We start from the raw sequence: 24,534 nt of genomic DNA, 5'->3' as shown, positions 1-24,534 counted from the left end.
CTACTGCCAGTTAATCACTTTGAGTAAATGGTCTACACCTACAGGAGGAATGAATATGGTTGGCAAAAAATTATTCCTGACTAATGCACTTTGATGACCTGAGGCCAAGACAACTACAGAGTAAACCTTATATTTGATAAACAAAATCCCTCAGTTTCAGATAAAGTTTAATTCATGGATACTTCCTCAAAAATCTCTCACGCTTCCTCTTCACGTGTCAAATTTGGATTTCCATTTGGAGTGATAAGGGAAAAAAAGTCTCTGCATATTATTTGAATTAGTTATGAAGCTAGCAACTGCTTCCATACTATTTTAGATTGAAGAGAGATGAAATTTCTCCTCAGGACATCTTGACTTAAATATATAAATGAGGCCTATCAGAGTCCCCACGAGCCCCTGAAAAGTTCTGAGTGACTTCCTTTCCTTTGCCCCCAACCCCTCCACCAGATACGCACTCCAACTCTACACATACCACTCCCAAAGCAAGGTAGCTAGGAAGTGCATACTATATTTATATGTAGTACTGTCCAAATTTATTTTCCTGAAAGTTCTAAAATATTCATAAATCAACCTGACCTTTTAGATCTGACCCAGCAAGAGAAACAACATTAATAATCGCAATAACAAACTTTGGTAATACAGTTTTTTCAAATAATAATTACAAACTTTTAACTGAATCCTTGCTACATGCCTAAAGCTTTTGAAATCACTTAACGTGTATTAATGGGGGACTAGAGAGATAGTACAAGTATTTATTTATGTCACATGTCACAGACCCTGATTCAGTCCCTGGCACCACATATGGTCCTGAGCACCGCCATGCATGATCCCTGAGCACAGAACTAGGAGTAAGCCCTGAGCACCACGAGGTATGTCACAATACCCTTCCTCCCAAATATGTTTAATCTTTCTTTACTTTATGCCAAACTTTTTCTAAATGCTTCACATGTAATGAACTAATTTTTAATAACAACCCTTCAAGAGATAGAAGATTTTATTTGTATGCATGCCTACATTTTTTGCCCCTTAATACTTTTATTTATTTTTAAAATATTTTTTATTTTATAAGTTACTTCACAATATTTGATTACATCTAATATTCAAACACCAATCCCACCACCATTACACCTTCTCACCACCAAATTCGGGATGTTCCCATTCCAAGCCCTAATCTCTGTCCCAAAACACAAGCATAATAAATATATTTCGTATTTCCTGTTATGAACTGCTGAACATGCTTACATTAAAGTGTTCATATAGAAGTGACAGCACAGCGGTACGAAGTTTGCCTTGTGAGCAGCCAGCCCAGCCGAGCTGGGTTTGATTCCTCCGCCTCTCTTGGAGAACCTGGCAAGCTACCGAGAGTATCTTGCCCACATGGCAAAGCCTGGCTAGCTACCCATGACATATTCAATATGCCAAACACAGTAACAACAAGTCTCAAAATGGAGACATTACTGGGCCTGCTAGAGCAAATCAATGAACAACAGGAGGACAGTGCTACAGTGCTATAGGAAAGTGTGAAAATTGTTCTATTTTGGCAGGAGTCATTAAGACATTCTATAGGATATCACTACCACACCATATTTGATGGAGTCCAGATAGTAGGCAGCAAAACATAGAAGGAAATATATATATATATATATATATATATATATATATATATATATATATAGGCTGGAGCGATAGCACAGCGGGTAGGGCATTTACCTTGCAAGCGGCCAACATGGCCGACCTGAATTCGATTCTTCTACCCCTCTCAGAGTGCCCAGCAAGCTACCAAGAGTATCTCGCCAGCACGGCAAAGCCTGGCAAGCTACCCGTGATGTATTCGATATGCCAAACACAGTAACAACAAGTCTCAAAAAAAAAAAATGAAGACATTACTGGGCCCGCTCGAGCAAATCGATGAACAACGGGAGGACAGTGACAGTGATAGTGACTGTCACTGTCACTGTCCTCCTGTTGTTCATTGATTTACTCGAGTGAGCCCAGTAACATTGTGAGACTTGTTACTGTGTTTGGCATATTGAATATGTCACGGGTAGCTTGCCATTTGCTGTGAGGGCGAGATACTCTCGGTAGCTTGCCAGGTTCTCCGAGAGGGGTAGAAGAATTGAACTCGGGTCGGCCATGTTGGCTGTGTGCAAGGCAAACGCCCTACCACTGTGCTATCGCTCCAGCCCAGAAATATATATATATATGCATATATACATATTTTCAGATACATATACCAAAGCTCACATCACCCAAACTTTAACAACATGTTAGTGATATCCTGTATGCCTACTTGTTAGAAGGATGCTGAGGAATAGCGTTTAAACATCTATGCTGTACAAATATATTCAAGTATAAGCAAGTATAAGACTTTAGCTATTAATTCAGGCAGCCTGCATTTGGAGTCTATACCTTGGTTTTTTGTTTTGTTTTCTTTTGGTGGGGAGGGCAGTTGCGACCACACCCACTGTTCTCAAGTGCTATTACTGGCTCTGTGTTCAGTAGTGACCCCTGTTGGAGCTCAGGAACTATATATGCTGCTGGGACTTTGAACTAGGGTTGACTGCATGCAAAGCAAGAGCATTACCTCCTGGAATATCTCTTTGCTCCAGGAGCTGACACCCCGAACCATCCATGTTCACGCACAAAAGGTCATACTTCTCTAAATACAAATTGCTAAAATCAAAGTAGTTATCTTGTTGAGTAAATTAGGATAGCATAATAGTTAAAAAGCATTGGATCTTAGTCAGACTTTCCCATTGAGTGATGTCTGACAAGTTTCACAATTTAATTTTCTGTAAAATTTTAATAAAATATATTATGTAAGATATTGATTAAATGTTAGTGTGTTCATGTGTATTTATATGATATTACATTTATAAGCATACACTATTGTTAAGAAATGACATTTATCTTAATTATTATGCCTTTTATGCCTACTTCCAGGAACTTTATAAGTCACATGGTCTGAAACAGTCCCACTATGGAACCTTTGCGAAGGGCAGCAGGGCTCTGTCTCTTGGTTAACAACACTAACAAGGTTCCTTTACTCTCTTAATGTTGCTTTACTGAGTCTCAAACATTCAAATTGAGCATGGCTGGTAGGAAAATATGTTGAGGTTAGGATAAGCAAAAGAAGTAGTAAAACAAAAATATGTTATTTTATGAAGTTTGTCAAAAGCACTTTAAAAAATCTGGCAAGTTTTCAAAACATTAGATTAAGGAAGATGTACTATCTCTTTGGATCAGTCTGGTCATTCTACATAGATAAAGTTAATAGAGGTTATGCATCCTGCTTGTTAGATGACTGAAGCTTCAATAGTTTTCTGGCCAACTAACGCAAACTGCAAAGTAATTACATTAAAAACTTTAAATGACATTCATATTATTTGGAAGGTAGTCAAATTCTTTGAGGAATTGGAGTAGAGTGTGGTTCTCATACCGTGTAACCCACATACCCACTTTTAAACCCACCGTCATGCTTCACCGATGTCTGGAAGAAGATGTAAGAGGTAACAACACATAATAAGTAAAGAGTGTTTTTGGCTTTAGGTTGGAGTATTGGCAGGATGTAATGCGATTTAACTGAATCCCCAGATACTATGGGACCAAAAGAGCAGAATGCAGGTAACCACTCAAAACAGAGTGGATGCAGCTATACAATCAAAAGCTGAGGGAAAGCTTACTATCAGCTGTCAAAGGATCCCTGACTTGCAGAGATTTCTGACACCCTTGTGCTTAATCTTAACTACCTAAAGTCTGGCTTAATTTGCATAATTAAATGCAGAGCCAAATTAAATAATACTTTAATCCTGCCTTAAGGTTACCTGAAATAGAGTTATAGCTCATCACCACACTCCTAATCCTGAGTCAGTTCCCAAACTCAGAGCAGTCTGCCATAGCCCTCAAGTCTCATCTCTAATACCCCCAAATGTGTACTCTGTCCTGGAATAGTGAATGTGAGTACTCTATATCTGTTTCTAGGCTTCCCAATGTGACTTCAAGTCATGAACCCATGTCATTAGATACTAAAAACAGGAAGCAAAAATATTCCAAGTAAAATTGTAAAAGGTATTGATCAATGCTGATTTTGGGGTTTGGGAGGTATTTGGGTATTGGCTCCCTGACTGCGATCAGAGATACCCCCTGGAAGTGTGTAGAGAACCAATATGTAGTGACAGGGGTTGAATAAGATGTGATCGCATGTAATGCATGTGTCTTCAGTGGGGTTCTTTCTATTATTTCTATTATATTATTTCTATTTCTATTAACAACAATTTTTGAAGAAACAAATGCCACTGTAATCTGAAATGGGAGTTTTCCTCCTCTGTTTTCAAAATAAATTCCAATTTAAGTTTAGATGGTCTCATATAGAAGTTTATGTAAGTACTTTTGTGTTTATTGATGTGTGCTGGAGCGATAGCACAGTGGTAGGGTGTTTGCCTTGTGCACAGCCGGCCCAGCCGAGCCAGGTTGGATTCCTCCGCCCCTCTTGGAGAGCCCGGCAAGCTACCGAGAGTATCTCGCCTGCACAGCAAAGCCTGGCAAGCTACCCGTGATGTATTCAATATGCCAAACACAGTAACAACAAGTCTCAAAAAAAAATGAAGACGTTACTGGGCCTGCTCGAACAAATCGATGAACAATGGGAGGACAGTGCTACAGTGCTACAGATGTGTGTATAAATATAATCTTATAAAATTACAGAATATTAACACTACTACTTTATCACCTTAAAAAGCTTCAGTGAGGCTCTTTTGACACTCCTGTTCCCTACTATTAAAATGAGTACTAAAACAGGCACACATCAATCAAAAGACACTCTAGTGGTTCTTCAGTGTGGTCGGTGCAGAATGTTTATGGTACTTGAAGAAGGACAGTAAATCGCCATAACCTTAAAAACAATGACTCCGACACTAACTGCTGTTGCAGATGTGTTTCCTTAGCTAGAGAAAATCAGGGTAGCATTTCATTTTCATTATTTACCTATTGAGTTTGGGAATGTGTTTTTCTCCATTTCAACTAATGGAGACATCTAGGAGTTTGCATTCTACTTGAAATAAATGTACTTAACCTTCCTCTGTTTCCCAGATATCCCCAGACTTTCTGCTTCAGTTAATTTCTTGTCTCAACAGACACTGTTCTCTTCCTTTTTGGAAAACATAGAGGCAACTTCTCTACAAAAGTGGCATTTTTTGTAAGAATTTTTAATATAACTCTGGGCCAAGAGTATGCTTCCAGCTAATGTTAAAAGCTCTGCTGAACTTGAAATCATAACGTTCAGTTCAGCAAATACAACTATCTTTAAATATGCTAGAAGCTATAAATGGTGACATGAATAAGGCAATAAATACCAGACTCTTATCTGAGAAAGCAGACTGAATGGTGGTATGGGACAGAGATACTAATCAATTCATTTCATCTCACATGCACTGGAAATTTATCCTGTCCCAGGAATTGTACTATCTCTATGAGTATTGTTGGGTGTGGCCTCAGACATAAAAATACAAAAGTTGATATGTTTTGTTCTCTATTTGGGAATATTTGGATTCACATCCAACAATGCTCAGGGGCTACTCCCAGCACTTGCGTGATACACCCTGTGTTACTCAGGTGACCATGCGAAGTTAGGGATTGAACCCAGGGCTTAAAAATGACTGAATCCAGGGAAGGGGAGGGAAGTAGAACAGAGAGGAAGGGAGTGAGGAGAAGGGAGAGAAGGGGAGGGAAAGGGAGGTAAGGTGAGGGTAGCACTGTAGCACTATAGCACTGTCTTCCCATTGTTCATAGAATCGCTCGAGTGGGCACCAGTAACGTCTCCATTGTGAGATTTGTTGTTACTGTTTTTGGCATATCGAGTACACCATGGGGAGTTTGCCAGGCTTTGCTGTGCAGGCGGGATACTCTCGGTAGCTTGCAGGTTTTCTGAGAGGGATGGAGGAATAAAACCTGGATTGGCTGCATGCAAGGCAAAAGTCCTACCTGCTGTGCTATTGCTCCAGCCCAAGAGGAGGGTAAGGACTTAAAAAGGAAAGAGTTGTACTCTCTATTCAAACAACTAAAACACTGAAAATTTTCATCTTGCAGGTGAAATGATTCTATGTGAACTTTCTGACCATACTGTGGAGCCGTGATAGTAAGGAAATAAGAGTGGATATGTATGAACCAGCTAAAAGACTATTAAAACAATAAAAAAAATGATAATGTCAGGAGCTGGTTGAGATAGTATATATGGTAGGGCAATTGCCTTGCCTGCAGTGACCCAGGATTGATGCCCAGCACATATGGTACCTAAGTCCCATCAGGAGTGATCCCTGAGTTCAGAGCCAGGGATAAGCTCTGTGTACACCTTGTTGTGGCACCAAAACAAAACAAAATGATAATGAGATGTATAAAATCTCCAGGGGCGGCCAGGGGGAGGCCCCAATGGCTTTTCCACTAGCTTCCCAAGTTCAGGTGGGCCCAGGCCACTCGCCCAGTCGGGTTGGCCCGGCCATGGGGCAGGAGGTGGAAGAAACAAGGGTCAAGCCAGTTGATTGATCAGATGCTGTTTATTCCATTCTCCCCACGCACCAGCCTCAGTCTCTCTGAGCCTCCCATTCTAGTCTCACACTCCTCCTCATTTCCATCTCCTGTCTCTCCTGCTCATCTCTCCATGATCCATCTTGCAGCCTGGGATCTCTCTCTCTCCACTTGCCTGCTCCTGTATTCTTCTACATTCATCTCGTTCTGTCCCCCTTGCTAATCTCTCCAAACTCCATCTTGCTGCCCTGCTCTTTCTCATTCTCTCCAGCTCTCTCCCTCTCTAAAGCTCTCTAGTCTCTCCAACTTCCCCTTCACTCTGAGCAGACACTGCACCTGGTCTGGTATCAAAATCAACATAAGAAAGCCCTTCCTGAGGGTCCACCAGGTTCAAAGGAAACACCACCTAGGAGGTATTCCAAAGTCCTTCCTGACTGCCTCAGGCAAAATACTTCTTAAGAAGTTTTTCTCCTTTCCTCAGTCCAATAACTCTATCAACATCTTAATACTAGCTATTTTGTATGGACACAGTAAGAGATAACATTGAAGCTTGTAGGGCAGCTCTCCTGGGAACATCTTGTCACAGACTCAGACTACAGAGCCCAGGCCAGATTAATCACTTCTCACCCTAGCAGGGTCCAAATCTAGTTATTACTTTTTGGATCATGGCAGCATTTATCCATGACCAAGCTCTTAACTTATAGTTAAGTATTATGGCACTTTGGCCAGGCCCATCTCGATGCCAGGGTAGCACATAGCTTACCGCTTGCCCTGGTTCCATCCAATCCCTTGTCGGAACCCTGCCTTTGGGGGTGCTAGCAAGTAAGGGCAGCTGAGGCTTAGGTCCTGAGAACAGATTCCCAGGAGAAAAATAACAATGACAGTAACATTACAAAAGCATAGCCTATACTGTCTTCTTGTATCCATACAAAAAGGACATTGCTCTGAATAAACTATGCAAAGGACTTAGGGAGAAGAGAAAGAACAATATTTACAAGTCAACACAACACAAAGAAAGAGTTTACAAATAAACACAGAAGAATGGGAGCACTGTGATGGGAGTAACCCAATAAACCTAAGCTACCTGAGGCTATGCAGGAAGGACAAAATAATGTTATCTTACAATGAGAAGTCTGGAAAAATGGTGACAGGGATAGAATTAAAGATTCAAGAAATATTTTCAAAATTAAAATTGATAAGATCATGGTCTATAGGGTAAGGAAAGGCTTGTTTTAAGAATGGCTTCTGATTTTCTGGATTATATACCTGTCTGGTTGCTTCTGTCATTCTCCAAGGGAACACTTAAAAAAGACCATAATTTTTTGAGAAAGGTGAAACATTTTCTTTAATTTTTAACAGCCTATGCCATTTTCAAAGGTAAAAGGAAGTATATCAAAAGTATATATGTTAGTTGCACAGAAATTAAATATAGAATTACAGTATGATCTGGCATTTCCGCTTCTGGGTATATTTCCAAAAGAACTGAAAGCAGAAACGTCACATAGGGATTCTTACACCAATGTTTACAGCAGCATTTCCACAATAGTTAAAAGGCAAAAATAACCCAAATGTCTATTGGTGATGGGTGATAATATTATAGAATATTATTCGGTCTTAGGAATCAATGTGAACTACAGGATGAGCATGGAAGAACCTCATAAATGTTACACATAAGTAAAATCATTTATGATTCTAATATTGCAAGTGGCTCATCTGGGCAAATTCAGAGAGAGAAAGTAGAATGGTGGGTTCCAGTGACTGAAGGGAGAAAGTACTGGGGAATTATTGTTTAGTGGGTGTGGAGTTTTAATTGAGAGGGTGGTGATGGTCAGACAACACTGTGAATGCGCTAAATGTTCATCAAACTTGTATACAATGAAATAAGTGAAATGGCAAATTTTATGTTATATATTATACCACACTAAAAAATATGAAACTATACTTTAGCTTCCTAGATACAAGATGTAAATGAAGGTATCATTATTGTGTCTATGACAAATAAAGCTGTGTAAAATTGGCTCCTCTGAATGCAGGATGGAAAAACAGTGAGACCCAAACTAAATCCGATGAACTCAACCATCAATGATTATACAGACGAAGGTCTGTCTGCAAAAAAGATACTGAAGGGATGAGTGAAAATTTGAGACTAAACTCTCAGAGATGTAAAGGAGAAAGAATATTTCTGAGACCTAATAACTCAATAATGCTACTTGATTCCTTTTTTGTTGCAAGAATTCTATTTCTAACTTATTTTAAAGATTCCTCATGGGGTTGGAATAGTTCATTTTTGCTATAATGCAAAGCTCTCTATAATTCCAATTTGATATCCCGCCCTAATAAATTTATCATAGGGAATTCCCCATCATGACACAGGTGTAGTTTAAAGAAGTAATTTCACAGGAGTAAAGTACTTCGGGAGGGCGAGTTACATGCACATGCAAATTACTTCTGCCTTTAGAACTTCTGTAGTTTTAGTATTGTACATGTACCTTTTCACTTGATATTTATGAAATATTGAGTCTATCATATTACATAGTTAGGTGCAACCGACTGTATTCGGTTTATGAGAGCAGCAGGAATCAGATACTACCATGGTTTCCTGAGCATGAATAAATTTATTACTCTGTGAGCAGACCTAGGGTTCATCTCGAGAAGAGAGTTACTTGGTAAAACTTGCATAATTTTGCTCCAAGAGTCTTGAATATTCTTCCATTATTCTTCTTTCATTGTTTACAGTCAACTTATTACCATACCCCCATGTTCTCAGATAATTCAAATAGCTTGTCCTATACTGGCTTATAAGGGCCACTTGACCAGAGTTCCCACGTTATATACCTTGGTAAGCTAGAAAGTCTATTGTTACTTACAGTCACACTAAAACTGACTGAAATTTGTTTTATCAAGAGCTCTAACTATATAAAATAATGAAATATGAAATGTTTCTCAAATATCTCTAGTGGTTACCCAACCATGTTTAGCGATAAGAAAATCGAGATGCATAAATATATCCTTTATTTTGTATCATATCACTGAGACTACAAAAATTTTCTAACATAGTAAAACACTTTTCCTCTCAGTTGTTGGTACAATAGTTAGGGGCTTAGTGTACTACTTCCTTCCTTCTTCCTACATCCTATTGTAAGAAATCTTCAATATTTCAAAAAAACTTCTTCTGTAGAGGTTTATCATGCCAGGGGTTAGTCAATGTCCCTATGGACTAAAAGTAAAAGTCTAAGAATGGACAGAACTCTATGTCAAGGCTGTGAACATTTGTTCCTGCTGTACACATGCAAGATAATGGAACTGTTGTATAGTGTGTGTTTTGGAGTATGGAAAAATAAATTTTATAAAACATAGAAACCAATGTTGGCAGTCATATGGGGTCTTAATAGCATCATTAAAGTTAGCACAAGTAGGAAAGTGCAAGATAAAAACCAATACTAATACTCTGTAAATAATTTCTCTCCTTTTGCACAGTTACAGGTAAATAAAAATGAAAAAATTCTTAAATAGTGGTAATTGTATTCACTGATGTATTCTTTTTTCCCTACAAAGCACTTGCTCCTTACTACTTTATCTGTTTTGCTGCCTCTCCAATCCCCAGTATACAATAATTCTTTGAAAATAAGAAACATCAAAATTTTTTAAATTTTATTGAATCACCATGAGATACACAGTTGCAAAGCTGTTCGTGATATAATTTCAGTCATACAATGTTCCAACACCCATCCCTTCACCAGTATACATTTCTTACCATCAATGTCCCTAGAATCCCTTCCCATATCCCTCTCCTGCTCCTCCCCATCACACCCCCCCCCCCCCCCGCCACGACAGCCTGACAATATGGCAGAAACTTTTTTCTTCTTTATCTTTCTACTTTTGGGCATTATGGTTTCCAATACAGATACTAAGAAACCATCATGTTTGTTCCGTTACCCATTTTCAGCATGTATCCCCCATTGAGAGTAATCACTTCCAACCATCATTAGGACAGTGGTACTTTCTCTATCCCTAATGCCATCTCCCCTAGCACTTGAGTCAGGCTTCCAACTTTGTATCAATCTTCTTGGCTTTGGTTTCTACTGTCCCTGGGTATTAGTCTCATACAATGTTTTTCTTTTTTATATTCCACAAAAGTCCCTCTTGAAGAGCCTGGCAAGCTACCAAGAGTATCCCGCCTGCACAGCAGAGCCTGCAAGCTCCCCATGGCATATTTGATATGCCCAAAACGGTAACAACAAGTCTCACAATGGAGACGTTACTGGTGCCCGCTTGAGCAAATTGATGAACGACAGGAGGACAGTGCTACAGATAGTTCATATTCCACAAATGAGTTGAGCAGAGTAAAATGAGCCAGAAGGAGATGGACAGACAAAGAAGCAACATATTTTAAGCATTTAGAGTAGTTGAACTATTGGCTAACTGACATTTTTGCATTATCTCAGTCAAGAATTGGTATTTTCCTGCTTTCAATTGTAAAGTGAAAAATCTGTGCCCAAATTGAAAGAAATTTCAAGTATTGCCAAAAAAGTGGAAATATACTTTGAGTTGTTAACATATCCAAAATCTTTATATAGGAAAATAAATATAACTTGTTTTAGGTGATTAGGAAGTTGATAACATAAGACTAAATCTGCATTTTCCTTGTTCACCCAGAAGCACATCTTTAGAAGGGAAATAAGTAAGGGATGATTTCTAAAGATTAGACCCAAAATGTTCTTGAGCAACATGTATTGCACGATAATGGGATCTTGTCTTAGAAAAAGCAAATTTCTATAGGTTGACTAGTGCCCTTGTGCCAAACTGATGGAGCAGCCTTTGTACTCAGCAGTGAACAAAGGAACTCTTGTGTAGGTATTTGTGAATGGAAATGATATAGCTCTTTATAAAAAGGACTGATGTTAATTACAAACACACATATACACACAGTCAATGAATAGAATCAGTGACAGTCTTAAAATCAGTATAGGTCTTACAATAAAGAAAGAAATAGGATATAATGGGGCAAAATCAAAGACCATAAGCATCAGCAGAGAATAATCCTGGCATACTCTTTCTTGCATTCTTAAATTTCAGACTACTAAATCTCTTTTCTTGAATAGGGTAACAAGGTAACCAGGTCATTAGAACTATATCATGCTGAACTGCATTCATTTTCTTTGGGAGGTCCATTCTAATACTGGATCCCATTAAATGCTCATACTATAAAAACATTTTTACTACATAATAATATATTATAGTAATTTAGACAATTATTTCCTCCTGTAGAATAATAAAGCGCACCATATATTTTTAATTAAAAATGAGACTTGTTATGCTCTTCAGAATATTTTCTTCAGGTCAGACTGCAGTGAATTTATACTTACCTGCATCCGAAGAACTGCTTCTAAATATAGGAATTTTCTTTGAAGTTATAGAAGGGAAAGGTCAATATTTAAAACTGCATGTGAGAAAACAAAATATAATTATTTGTATTAAAAGTTTTCTAATAAAGGTGGATTGGTACCCTCTACTTTAGAGTAATTTATTTACCTGAGTATTAAATATTCTTTTAAAAAGTTGCTGTCTTAATGAGTAAATACCTCATATTTATCAGTAAAGTTAATTTGTATAATGGAAATATATGTTGTTAGTGATAATGGAGATTAAATTTCCATATGACAAAAGATTACAGGTCATTGTGAATCAGGTCAATGAAAGTTTACAATGTTGGCAAAATGAGAATTTTTATATGTTGCTGAAGCTGCCAACTCTTTCCAGGGTTCTTTATCTAAAAGAAGACTGTATTTCTCAGGAAAAAAATCCTGTAAACTTTTATGTACTTTATATTGACTCTTTGTCTTCCTGACATATTTAGCAGTTCCTATTAAAGCCAAAAGATATTGAATGGGGAGTTCTAAGTTGGGTCGCAGCTCCATTTGAATAAACTTTAAACCTTTAATCCTCTGGTATAGGCAGCTAATACAATGAGACTCAGCACACGTGAACACGTAATAAAGTCTGTAAAAAGATCACTATGATCATATATGAGATGTATTTGAACTAAAAATCTTAAAGAACTATAAATCTTAAAAATCTTAAAAGTCATAAAAATCTTAAAGAACTAATAAGCAGTTGAAGATTGGGTCACTGAATGATTTTTTGTCTTCCTAGTTTTAAGCATAATAAACCCAGATTTTTATTTTATATTGGAAGGTTGTTTCTTTAGAGCCATGCTAGAAAAGGAAGACAAATTGGCTTTATATGTGCTGATTTACCAGTGATATTTGTTGAGAACTTAAAATGACCTTTTCACTGTAGGTTCCTGCTGCCCACCATTATAATCCAGAATATGCATTCAACAAATGGAAAGTGGGATATGGCAATTATCCATCCAATAACTTAGAGAAGGAAATACCATTTATTTGGCAGAACTTTAGTGTTAGTTTTGCCTTCTAATTATATTTCCACCATTTTGTTGTTCTTGCTGCTGTTGTGGGACCAGAAAGAGCACACAGGAGTACATGGTGACCACAACGGAGGGTCATAACTGACTTTGGGGAAGAGGCACACCCAGAGATCTACACTTCTTCTTAGGCTGCGTTTATTATTGTTTGTTCCATGAAGCAATTTAATTCAATAACTATGTGAAAGAGCTAAAGAATAAAATATCACTGTGAAATTTCTTTAGCACCTCATTATTAGAATAAAATGTCTTTAAACAACTAAGGGGAAATCTTAAGAATGAATAAAATTAAATAAGGGAAAATACAAAGAGCTATTTATAAGCTCAAAATAAAATAACAAAAACCTAGATACAAGTATTCAAATCTTTTTAAAAAGAGGATAATGAATAGTTCTTCCTAAATTCTATCAGAAAAATAATATGAAAAAATTCATAATTCTTGAATGTGTTAAAACTACAACAATAGTAAAGCATTAAGAAATCACTCTTCCTTAGCTTTAGTTCTCTAGCTAAAACTCTGATTAGAGTATTAGGATTAATTTCCTTCTATTTTAATAAAGGATATGAAGAAATTAGTGTATATGCCAAAAAAAGTTTTTAAATACTGAAAGGGAGATATTTAGTATTAAAAAGCTAAATTGAGCTAAAGAGATAGCATAGGAGTTAAGGCACTTGTTTTCCACATAGTTAACTGGTTTGATTCCTGCTACTGCATATAGTTCGCTGAGCAACACCTGGAGTGATTCCTGAGCACAGAACCAGGAGTAAGTCTTAAGCAATGCCATATGTGGCCTAAATCTCTCCCCGGTCCTCATTGCCCCAAAGAAAACCACTAAAGTATTTTCCTACCCAGAAAATGTAGTAAAAAAGTGAATTAATTATGCTTTAGTGGTATACTATTTTTTCTAAAATAGACTTATACAAAATAGAGAAAGATTTCAGTTACAAATGAAGATGAACTGGTTAATTGTCTAACTGATGAATAGCAGAGTAACAGTAGAAAACAGCAGGGCTCATCAGGATGAAGTTTAGAATAGTTTTTCAGCAATTACATTTATAAATACTAGACATTCAATGAAATATATGACCATCTAATTTCTTCTATTCCTTTCTTAGATCAAGATAAACACAGAAATTAAATTACTTACTCACCTTAGCAAGTCGCTGACAGATACAGACTCGAACTTACGCTAGACCTAAGACCTTCATTAGAACTCCAAAATTAATGTTTTAGCTTTGGTTCTGCTTTGTTTTTTATTTGTACAACAGAAATAATAATGTATAACTCAAAAAGGCAGCCATGAAATACAAATGAATATTTGGAAGGCAATTAGCTTGATGACCATCTATAATGACTGCTCAAAAGCAGTCATTTTATTTGTTATACTATTATTACGTGACAGCAGAGCTGGTAGGACGTTTGCCTTACACGCTGCCAACCAGGCTGACCCAGGTTCAATTCCTCCAACCCTCTCGGAGAGTCCGGCAAGCTACCAGAGTATCTCGCTTGCACGGCAAAACCTGGCAAGCTCCCCATGATGTATTTGACACGCCAAACACAGTAACAAGTGTCACACTTGAGACGTTACTGGGCCCACTCGAGCAAATTGATGAACGATGGGAGGACAGTGCTACTACTATTATTACAGCTAAGTGCTTTTCCTTCTAGAAATTATTTTACTTTCCTTTTTAAATTTTAGTAGTTTTACTTGCTTTTATTTTTATTTTTATTTTTTATTTTTTGCTTTTTGGGTCACACCCGGCGATGCACAGGGGTTACTCCTGGCTCTGCACTCAGGAGTTACTCCTGACGGTGCTCAGGGGACCATATGGGATGCTGGGAATCAAACCTGGGTCGGCCGTGTGCAAGGCAAACGCCGTACCCACTGTGCTATCTCTCCAGCCCGATTTTACTATTTTTAAAGTATAATATGAGCTATCTTTTGTTTGTTTACTTGTTTGGGGGTCACACCAAGCTGTGCTTGTGTCTTACTCCTGATAAAACTTGGAAGACCGGATGGGGTGCTGGGGATCAAACCTGGGCCACTTCTTTGCAAGGCAAGTGCCTTTCCCACCAAACTAACTCTCCAGTCCCTTAGAACTATCTTTTATGAGCTATCCAGTATGTAAAAGTCTAGGTCAAAACTTTTTTGTTTAATGTAGTAGTACTGCTATTTATTTAGTCACTGATTAGCTGATTGTGGTCTCAGCATGGTGGTGGCTGGTTCTGGAGGTCTTTGGCTGCCGGAGCCCTGGTTGGGGCAGGGAGGAAAACTCAATCCGCTCCCCTCCAAGGGGCCCCGGCAAGGACAGCCAGGCGCGGGGGCAGGAGACTGCACTGTTCTCTTCTGGGAGCTGGTTTTTATAGTTTCTGAGTCTTGGCTGTTGATAGGATTACACGGCGCCAGGGGGCCAGTTGGTGGACGTGACCCCTGCCTACTGGAATTCGGAGGATCTGGGTGGAGGATGATCAGCCCCGATCCGAGCAGGCTTGGAGATCTCAGCCCTGGGACCCCTTGCCTTTTTTTCCTCTGTCGGTACCTTCAGGTGTGCAGAGAGTGGTCTCAACATGGTGGTGGCTGGTCCTGGAGGTCTTCGGCTGCCGGAGCCCTGGTTGGGGCAGGGAGGAAAGCTCAACCCGCTCCCCTCCAAGGGGCCCCGGCAAGGACAGCCAGGCACGGGGGCAGGAGACTGCACTGTTCTCTTCCGGGAGCTGGTTTTTATAGTCTCTGAGTCTTGGCCGTTGATGTAGGCAGGGGTCACACACAATCAGAAATGAAAAGGCATTATGAAATACTTTGTTTTCTATAGCTGGTTATGAGAATCATATAATCTCGCGTGGCCGCAATAGCGGCCTCGCGATTTTGGATTTCTGCAAAGAGCCAGATAATTACGAGATTAGTTTCTGTGCGTGCGTCTGGTGTTATGGCTGTGCCGGAGAGCCGCTCGTGGCAGGCAACTCATGACCTTGGTAGGGCGTGAAGTATGAGCCAGTACAGCCCCCCTTCCCATGAGTCTGCAGTTGCCCCGTCAACGCCGGCCCATACCTGGCATTCTTATAAGCTCTGAGGCGGCGGCCACCTTGCTGCTGGGGGTGAAACGGCAGAAGGGAGCAACACCCTTTCCCTCCTGGTGAGGCATGGGACCATAACATGGTCCATTCACTTTTCTGCTGCAAGCTGCCGGGCTCGGGACTAAGTCCTTTTGCCTCTGGAGCCATGGCTGTGCCGGAGAGTTGCTCGTGGGGGTCAACTAGTGACCTTGGTAGGGCGTGAACGACGAGCCAGTACCGCCGCCCCCCCCCCCCTTCCCATGAGACTGCAGTTGCCCCATCACCGCTGGCTCATACCTGGCCTTCCAATAAGCTCTGAGGCGGCGGCCACCTTGCTACCAGGGAGGAAAAAGGCAGAAGGGAGCAACACCCTTTCCCTCCTGGGGAAGCATGGCGCTGTAGTTTAACAAATGGTCCATTCACTTTTCTGCGGCAAGCTGCCAGGCTCCGGATTACGTCCTTTTGCCTCTGGAGCCATGACCGTGCTGGAGAGCCACTCATGGGGGGCAACTTGTGACCTCAGTAGGGCATGAACATGAGCAGGTACCATCCCCCCTTTCCATGAAACTGCAGTTGCCCATCACTGCCGGCTTATACCTGGCTTTTCAAGAAGCTCTGAGGCAGTGGCCACCTTGTATGTGGTCCAGATGCATTTCTGCCAAAAGCTGCTGGGTTTCAAGATTTGTTTCTAAGTCTCTGCAATAATGGCCATTAATTAGCTTGATCAGGAGCCAGAGAGGCTGTTTGTAGGCAGCGACTCAGGGTCTTGCTGGGATGGGGAGGAAAGGGCCGCTTCCACCCCCATCTGGTGAGGCCCCGTGTGTCCTGTCACTGCAGGCGCAAACCTGACTATCCAGTGGCCTCTGGAGGATGGTGGTCACCGGGCTGCCAAGGGGAACAGGCCAACGCATGAAACCTATTCCCACCTGGAGTGGCCCAGCGCCAGTAACCTACTGCAGGAACAGGATGCATTTCTACCAAAAGCCTTTGGGTTCCAAGATTTGTTTCTGAGTCTCTGGGATCATGGCTGTTAAGCAGTTTGATCAGGAACCAGAGAGGCCATGCCTCCAACTATATAGCTGAGGCAGAGGTGGTTTGTGGGTGTGTCTCCCACATACCTAACTTTTGGCCATTTACTTTCTAGGTAAACTTTGCCCCAAGTTTTTGGGGTCTGACCAAAGGCACAGCAGCAATTTTGGGGTATCTGAAAGCCTGATGGTGCCATCAGGCTGCTGATGTACTCGCCTCACAGGTACAAATTGACCTGCTGGCGGCATCATACCCCCGTGGTCAAAACTTTTAAACATTAAGGAAATATATAATTTTTCCATTGACATGGAAATGCCTGGTCCAAATAAAGCCAATGAGAAAACTGCCACTGAAATATTAATGTCTACAAACATTTGATAACATGGAGTTAATTTTCTCATTTTCATTTGTTACTCCTTTTCAAATCCACAAACACTTCCAGTTACAAAAACCACATTCAAGGTAGGCTTTATTATCATCTCACCTTTATATATTATGAAACCCAAAACTCCAAGAGAAAAATAGTTTCAATGATTGTGTTCAGCTTATGGCATCTGATGTCTCTGACTGATGATTAGAATGGCTATAGAGTAGCACATTACTTTGCTGCATCATACATTATTGCATACTTTTTGGAGTAAAAGATGACCATATACATTAAATTTAAAAGCATGTATGCTTTGATTTAGCAATTTTCCTTCTAAAAACTGATCTAATGAATGTATACTCAATGCATATATATATATATATATAAATATCTTCACTGACACACATAAAGCCATTTATAGAAGATTACATTTCCACATCAAAGCCTTTATGACCAACAATTAAAATAAGGTTACAGAGCTGAAAACATAGTACAGGGGTTAAATTGTTTGTCTTGAATATGGATGACCATACTGCGCATGGTCCACAGAGCACCCACCAGGAATGATCAGTGAGCACAGAGCCAGGAGTAAGCCCTGAGCACAACTAGGTATGACCCAATCCCCGGTCCCCTCAGACAGTGGTTATATAACTTAGTGTTACTTGTACAAAGGAATACCTTTAAGTATGAGCTAGTTGAATATGGACTGACACGTGACAATGGAAAGGATTCATTCAATAGTACATCCAGGTAATACCTGGCCTCATTGTAAGTTCTGGGCATGAACAGTTCATGAACAAATATAAACAAAGTTCCTGCCTTTATAGACTTTACAACATAGTGAGGAAAACATGCATTAACTAGAAAAGCAAATAAATATATAATGTAATGCATTGCAGTGATGTCACATGAAGAAAATTAAAATAGGAAGGAAAGCAAAAGTTTCTCTGTAATAGTAAAGAAACAGAGAAATTTGACTACTATAGTCCTATTTGTGTTAAAAGCAAAGGGAATATTTATATATAATCACATATGTATATATATGAGGATTTTTTGGAAGATGCATAAGATACTCTGATAATGAACACTTCTGGAGAGAAGCTGAGGGACTAAATTATCACATATATTAAAATATTAATATTAACTTATGGTTTTCTGAGGAGTAACCTTTGTATTAAATGTATATATGAAATCATATAGACTCATTACGTTCCCAACAATAAATCAGGACAGATTAGAGAATGCCATGAGCCACACAGACAACAAATAAACAACAAAATGGTCATCCCTTGTTTGAATACTTATCTGAGTTGCAAGCTCAGATGCCATCAATAGACTTCCAATATTATAAATATGTGACTCTAGCTGAGAATAAATATATAGAAAATTATAGAGCATGTAATGATCTAAGAATGTCTGACTTGCTTTCAGACATGTAACTTATTTTTTTAGACAAATTTAAGTGTGGAAAGATATACGTTTTCTTTCTTTCTTTTTTTTCCTTTTTTCTTTGGGGACATATCCACAGATATTCAAGGATTACTCCACACATAGTGCTCAAGAATGACCCCAGCAGTGCTTTGGGGACCAATGCACTGTGCTGGTGATCAAATTTGTGGCAGAACCTTAACTCCTGCATTGTCTGTTGAGCCCCCCCAAAAATGTTTCTCAGTTTTCCATCATTATCGTTACTTTTCTAGATATGTCTGTGGAGCAGTATTTAGTATTCTTGACCAACAATATCCACCAATCAGATTTTTGTAAGGTGCTCTAATTGCCAGGTATGTAACATCAAATTGTTATAATAACTTTTAAAGTTTTTTATACTCTATCCTTGTCTATTGCTCTCTTTTTCTTGTTTTACCCCATTCTGTCCCTCGCTGGCTATCACATACAGTTTTATTCTTTATCTCTTGAACTTGCACACTCAATAGTCTATATGATATAAATTATTTATAGCAACTGAATTGACACAATAAGTCATTATGTTTAGAACAAATAACCCTAAAAGAAAACTACATGGAAACTTTTCTTGCCTTACATGGAATATACAAATTGAGAAGATGACCATTAATTCTCCCATGTGTCATCAAGCGCTGCTAAAATAAGCATTCTTTTTTTGTTTTGGGGCCACACGTGGGGATGCTCAGGGGTTACTCCAGTCTCTGCACCCAAGAATTACTCCTGGAAGGCTCAGGATACCATATGGGATGGCAGGAATTGAACCCTTGTTGACCATGTGCAAGGCAAGTGCCTTACTCTCTGTACTATTGCTCCAGTCCTGGTAATAAGCATTTTTTAAAAGAAGGATGAAAACACATTTTCCTGTGCCAAGAAATTTTTTATATTTCTTTTCCTGAAACTTCTTTATACAAATGCACATTCATCATTCAATCAAAATGACATTTAATATATTAAGGAGAAAAGCTAACAAAATACATTTAAGAAACAAATCAAATTATAGCAATTCATTAACTTTATGAAAAGAACAAGGTTATAACTCTTCATAAAGTAGTTGATTTTTATACTATAAATTATTTCTATGTTAAATAGATGCCGGGGCATGGTGGTTCTACCTCATTTACTTCTGGAACGTTGTATTAAGAGAAATATGAGTGGATATTCCAAGTTCCCTAAACATTTGAATTGATATTGGAATGGGAAATAAAGACATAATTGCAATTTATTAATGAATAAAATAAAATTTTACATTTTGATACAAATCATATACATATGTCCAAAGTAGCAATTGCAATGAAAAGAAATAGCTCTATATGATAGACATAACAGAAATATATAATAATGATAGCTGAGATCTCCAAGCCTACTCGGTTCAGGGCTGAGCATCCTCCACCCAGATACTCCAAATTCCAGTAGGCAGGGCTAACACCCACCAACTGGCCCCCTGGCGCCATGTAATCCCATCAACGGCCAAGACTCAGAGACTATAAAACCCAGCTCCCAGAAGCGTGCGGCCGCATTCGTGGCTGCGCGAAATCTTATCATCTCATTCCTACTTTGGACAAACTGGCAGGCTACTGAATGTAACCTGCCCACACGGCAGAGTCTGGCAAACTCCCCGTGGAGTACCCAATATGCCAAATACCAGTAACAATGAAGGGTCTCATTCTCCTAACTCTGAAAGAGCCTTGAATATGGCACTTTTTAAAAAAAACCTCAGGGCTAGGACGAAGGAGACGTTACTGGGGCCTGCTCGAGGCAATCGATGAATAACAGGATGGTTGTGATTGATTGTGATTCTTCAATGAGAGACCTACTTATGCTTCTTCTTTTTTATTACAAGTTTAAATGTTATTACTAAGGTATTGAACAATTTAATATGCAAGTAATTTGCACATGACAATCCTTAGAACAAGCTTATCATACAAGTATTATTAATCCTTATTTTAAAAATTAGGAAGGTCTCAGAAAATTCTGCCCATACTTGACCAAAACTGCATATGATGAAGACTGAATTAGCATTCAGATTGTCAAAATTTTAAATCTATGCTATATTGGTAGACTAAAAAAGGATAGGTACTAAGAAAAAGTAAGTGTAATCCTCCCTTTAGATTAAAAATTTAGGAGATGAAAATTCAAAGCTATAATGAGAAGAATTAAGATTATCAGAAGAGATGTTTGGGCCTGAGTTTGGGAAAATGTTAATTACATTATTAACATGTTGATTGTAATGTATTTCTGTTAAAGACATAGTCAATATAATTGAAGATATTTTACTAGCAGCTGGATATATAAGAATATTGATTTAGAATAGAATTCCATAGGGAATTAGAGTTGCAGTTTATTTTAAGAATTGACTGACATCTCTCCTTACAAATAACATAGTTCTCCTCTTTGCTTTATTTGTATGGACATACCTAGCTATACTATAAAATTGCTTGTCACTGAAGATGTTGCATTCAGATTTTGGGTTTCTGGAATGTATGTACTTAAGGTTGAACACTAAATAAATATGAATTTCAAGGAAAAAATAACACCCCAGTGTGAAATTTCCATTCATTGTGAGGAAAATCAAATTTCCTTACTTCCAAATACACAGGGTGAAACTTGATTGGCAGTTAAAATGAATTCTTAATATACCAAGGGGTTTTATGAAATAATTTAATGTGTGAGGTATCTAAGGAAGATACATTTACTCAATGTTTTCCTTTTCTATACTTGAATTTATTATTTATATTGTCCAGAGTTGAAATTTTAACCAGAGAACATTAATGAATCTGAAAGGTCTTTATCACCAACATATAATAAGAAAAATGTTCCCTCTGCTTTGAGCTTTTCTGAGGAAAGTTAATTAGAATTTCACAAAGGTCTATAACTCTAAACAGAAAAGAACCAGAGGTTTTGATAAAACAGTTTCCTGACTTGGATAAAATAATTTGAACTCTTTACCCCAAAAGTTCTCAAACAAGGGCTATCTACTATAACTTTGAGGCAACATTTGGTAAGTATCTCAATATAATTATGATTATTATCACATAATATAGAAGGAAAATTAAACTGTTATCTAGTGTGTGTGTGTGTGTGTGTGTGTGTGTGTGTGTGTGTGTGTGTGTGTACCTCTACTACCTCCACTACCACAGTTTCAGAAGGCCGAATCTAAACGTTGGACATGGGAGTCTCCCGGTGGACGGTTACGATATTGCTGTTGTCCCAAAATTCCAAACAGGATCGGACCACCATCTCCTTTGTGCAAAATTCTACTTCACAGAGCAGGGAGAAAGGGCTGCAAAGATTAAGAGAACTCCCAGAACAACCACCAACTGGGAGCTCTTTGGCACTATTGCTGCAACATGGGAAGATGCCATTGTTGACAACATTGATGAGGAATATGATCGGCTGGTTCAGCAACTCCATGATTGTGCGAGGAACGCCAAGAAAGAGATAGCCATGAAAAAATGCCTGTCTTCGAAAACTCTTGAGCCTATTTTCCAATGTGGTTTGGCACATGTCTCAGGCAACTGCAAGCGAATGTCTGAGCTCCCAAAGCAGTGCAGAGATGCGATCAAGGAAGACCTCAAAGAGAGAAGAACAGAAGTGCTGGTAGATGCAGCAGAAGCCGGGAAAAGCATTCGTAACACTAGCCTGTCCTTCGCCAACTACAAGACCAAGATGACTGCCCTCTGATGTCCTGATGGATCTATCACATCTTCCAGAAGGGCAATGGAGAAGTTATCCATGAATTCTACTCAGATCTTTTCGATAGCCATGTCCACCTGCCCACATACCATATTCCACAGGATGGATAGGCCATTCCAATGTCCTCCCTTCTGAAATCCGACACACAATTTTGTTGGTAAAGAAATGAACAGCACCCAGCCCAGACAAGGTCAGACCTGAACACCTGAAGAACCTGCTGTCAGTACTCATCAATATGCTGGTTCGGCTCTTCACACACTATCTGTCTGAATGCAAGGATCCGTCCCAATGGAAAACTAGCAGGACTGTTCTACTGTACAAGAAGGGAGACATCCACGACATTGGCAACTATCGCCAATCTGCCTATTGTCTGTCATCTACAAGCTGTTCACTCGCGTCATCCTGAATAGGATTGGCAGAACACTAGGTGAAGGACAACCATGCTAGCAAGCCAGGTTCCACAAAGGATTCGGCACCATGACCATATCCACACGATAACCAAGCTCATTGAGGTTTCTTGGGAGTTCAAGATACCGCTCTGTCTAACGTTCATTGATTTAAAGAAGGCCTTTGATTCTGTTAAGATGGAAGCGGTCATTGAAGCCCTAGCCAATCAGGGCATTCAAGCTTACTACATCAAGATCCTTCGTGAGCTGTATTGCGGATTCACTACCAGGATCTCATCATTCTACAAAGAAGTAATCATCGATGTCAAGAGAGGAGTTCAGCAGGGTGATACCATTTCACCAAAACTCTTCAGTGCCACCCTTGAGAACATCATGTGATTACTGGAATGGGAAGGAATGGGAGTGAAGATAGATGGTTGGCAACTACACCACCTCCACTTTGCTGATAACATTATTCTAATAACACCAAACATTAGCCAAGCAGTACAAATGCTGGCCGACTTCGACTGTGAGTGTGGAAAGGTCTGACTACAGCTGAAACTTACGAAGACAATGTTTATGAGAAACAGCCTCCTTCCTGATGCTCCATTTACTCTCAACAGAATGACCATCTCCGAATGCAACAGCTATGTGTACCTAGGTCAAGAAGTCAACATGATGAATGATCTGGCACCTGAGTTGCCCAGGAGGAAGAGAGCGGCTTGGAACACCTTCAAGAGCGTCAAAGAAATACCAGGAGGACGAAGAACCTCCGGCTCCAGGCACATCTCTTTGATTCCACTGTTCTTCCTGCATTAACATACGCCTCAGAGACCTGGAGACCCTATGCAAACCGGATGAGAACGCTATTCAGGTCTCCCAAAGCAGAATCGAAAGAGCTATGCTTGGAGTGTCACGTTTCACTCAAATGAGAGAAAGAAACTGGAGTTCTGTCCTCTGTTGATGATCAAGAATCAGGGACACTGTCTCGTTTGCCATGGCGTCAAAAATCAGATGGGCTGGACACGTAATGAGATTTGGAGACGACCACTGGGCTAGAGCCATTACCAACCGGATACCATGGGATGTCAAAAAACTGCGTAGCCGCCAACCTACCAGATGGTTAGACTTCTTCATCAAGATTCTGAACGATTGGTTTGAGGCTCTTTGTGTTCCTAGAACAAACAGATGCCATTGGGCTACACTAGCACACAACAGGGACAAATGGAGACTTACTGGCGCCCGCTGGAGCAACTCGACAATGAACGGGAAGACAAGTGATCAACTGATCTAGTGTGTGAAGACAGGAAAGCTGGTAAACGTGGTACAGTGCCCAGAACAGTCCCTGACAATAGTTAACTGGCCCCAAATATCAACAGGACTAGGTGGGAAAACTGGTTTTACGTGGGGCTGGAATGATAGCACAGGAGGTAGGGCATTTGCCTTGCACACCGTCAACCCAGGTTCGATTCCCAGCTATCCCATATGGTCCCCCGAGCACTGTCAGAAGTAATTCCTGAGTGCATGAGCCAGGAGTAACCCCTGCGTGTCGCCGGATGTGACTCAAAAAGCAAAAAAA

The sequence above is a fragment of the Sorex fumeus genome, unplaced genomic scaffold (assembly GCF_029834395.1).
Source record: "Sorex fumeus unplaced genomic scaffold, SorFum_2.1 ptg000086l, whole genome shotgun sequence".
NCBI classification, from domain to species: Eukaryota; Metazoa; Chordata; class Mammalia; order Eulipotyphla; family Soricidae; genus Sorex; species Sorex fumeus.
This window is presented reverse-complemented; position numbering follows the sequence as displayed.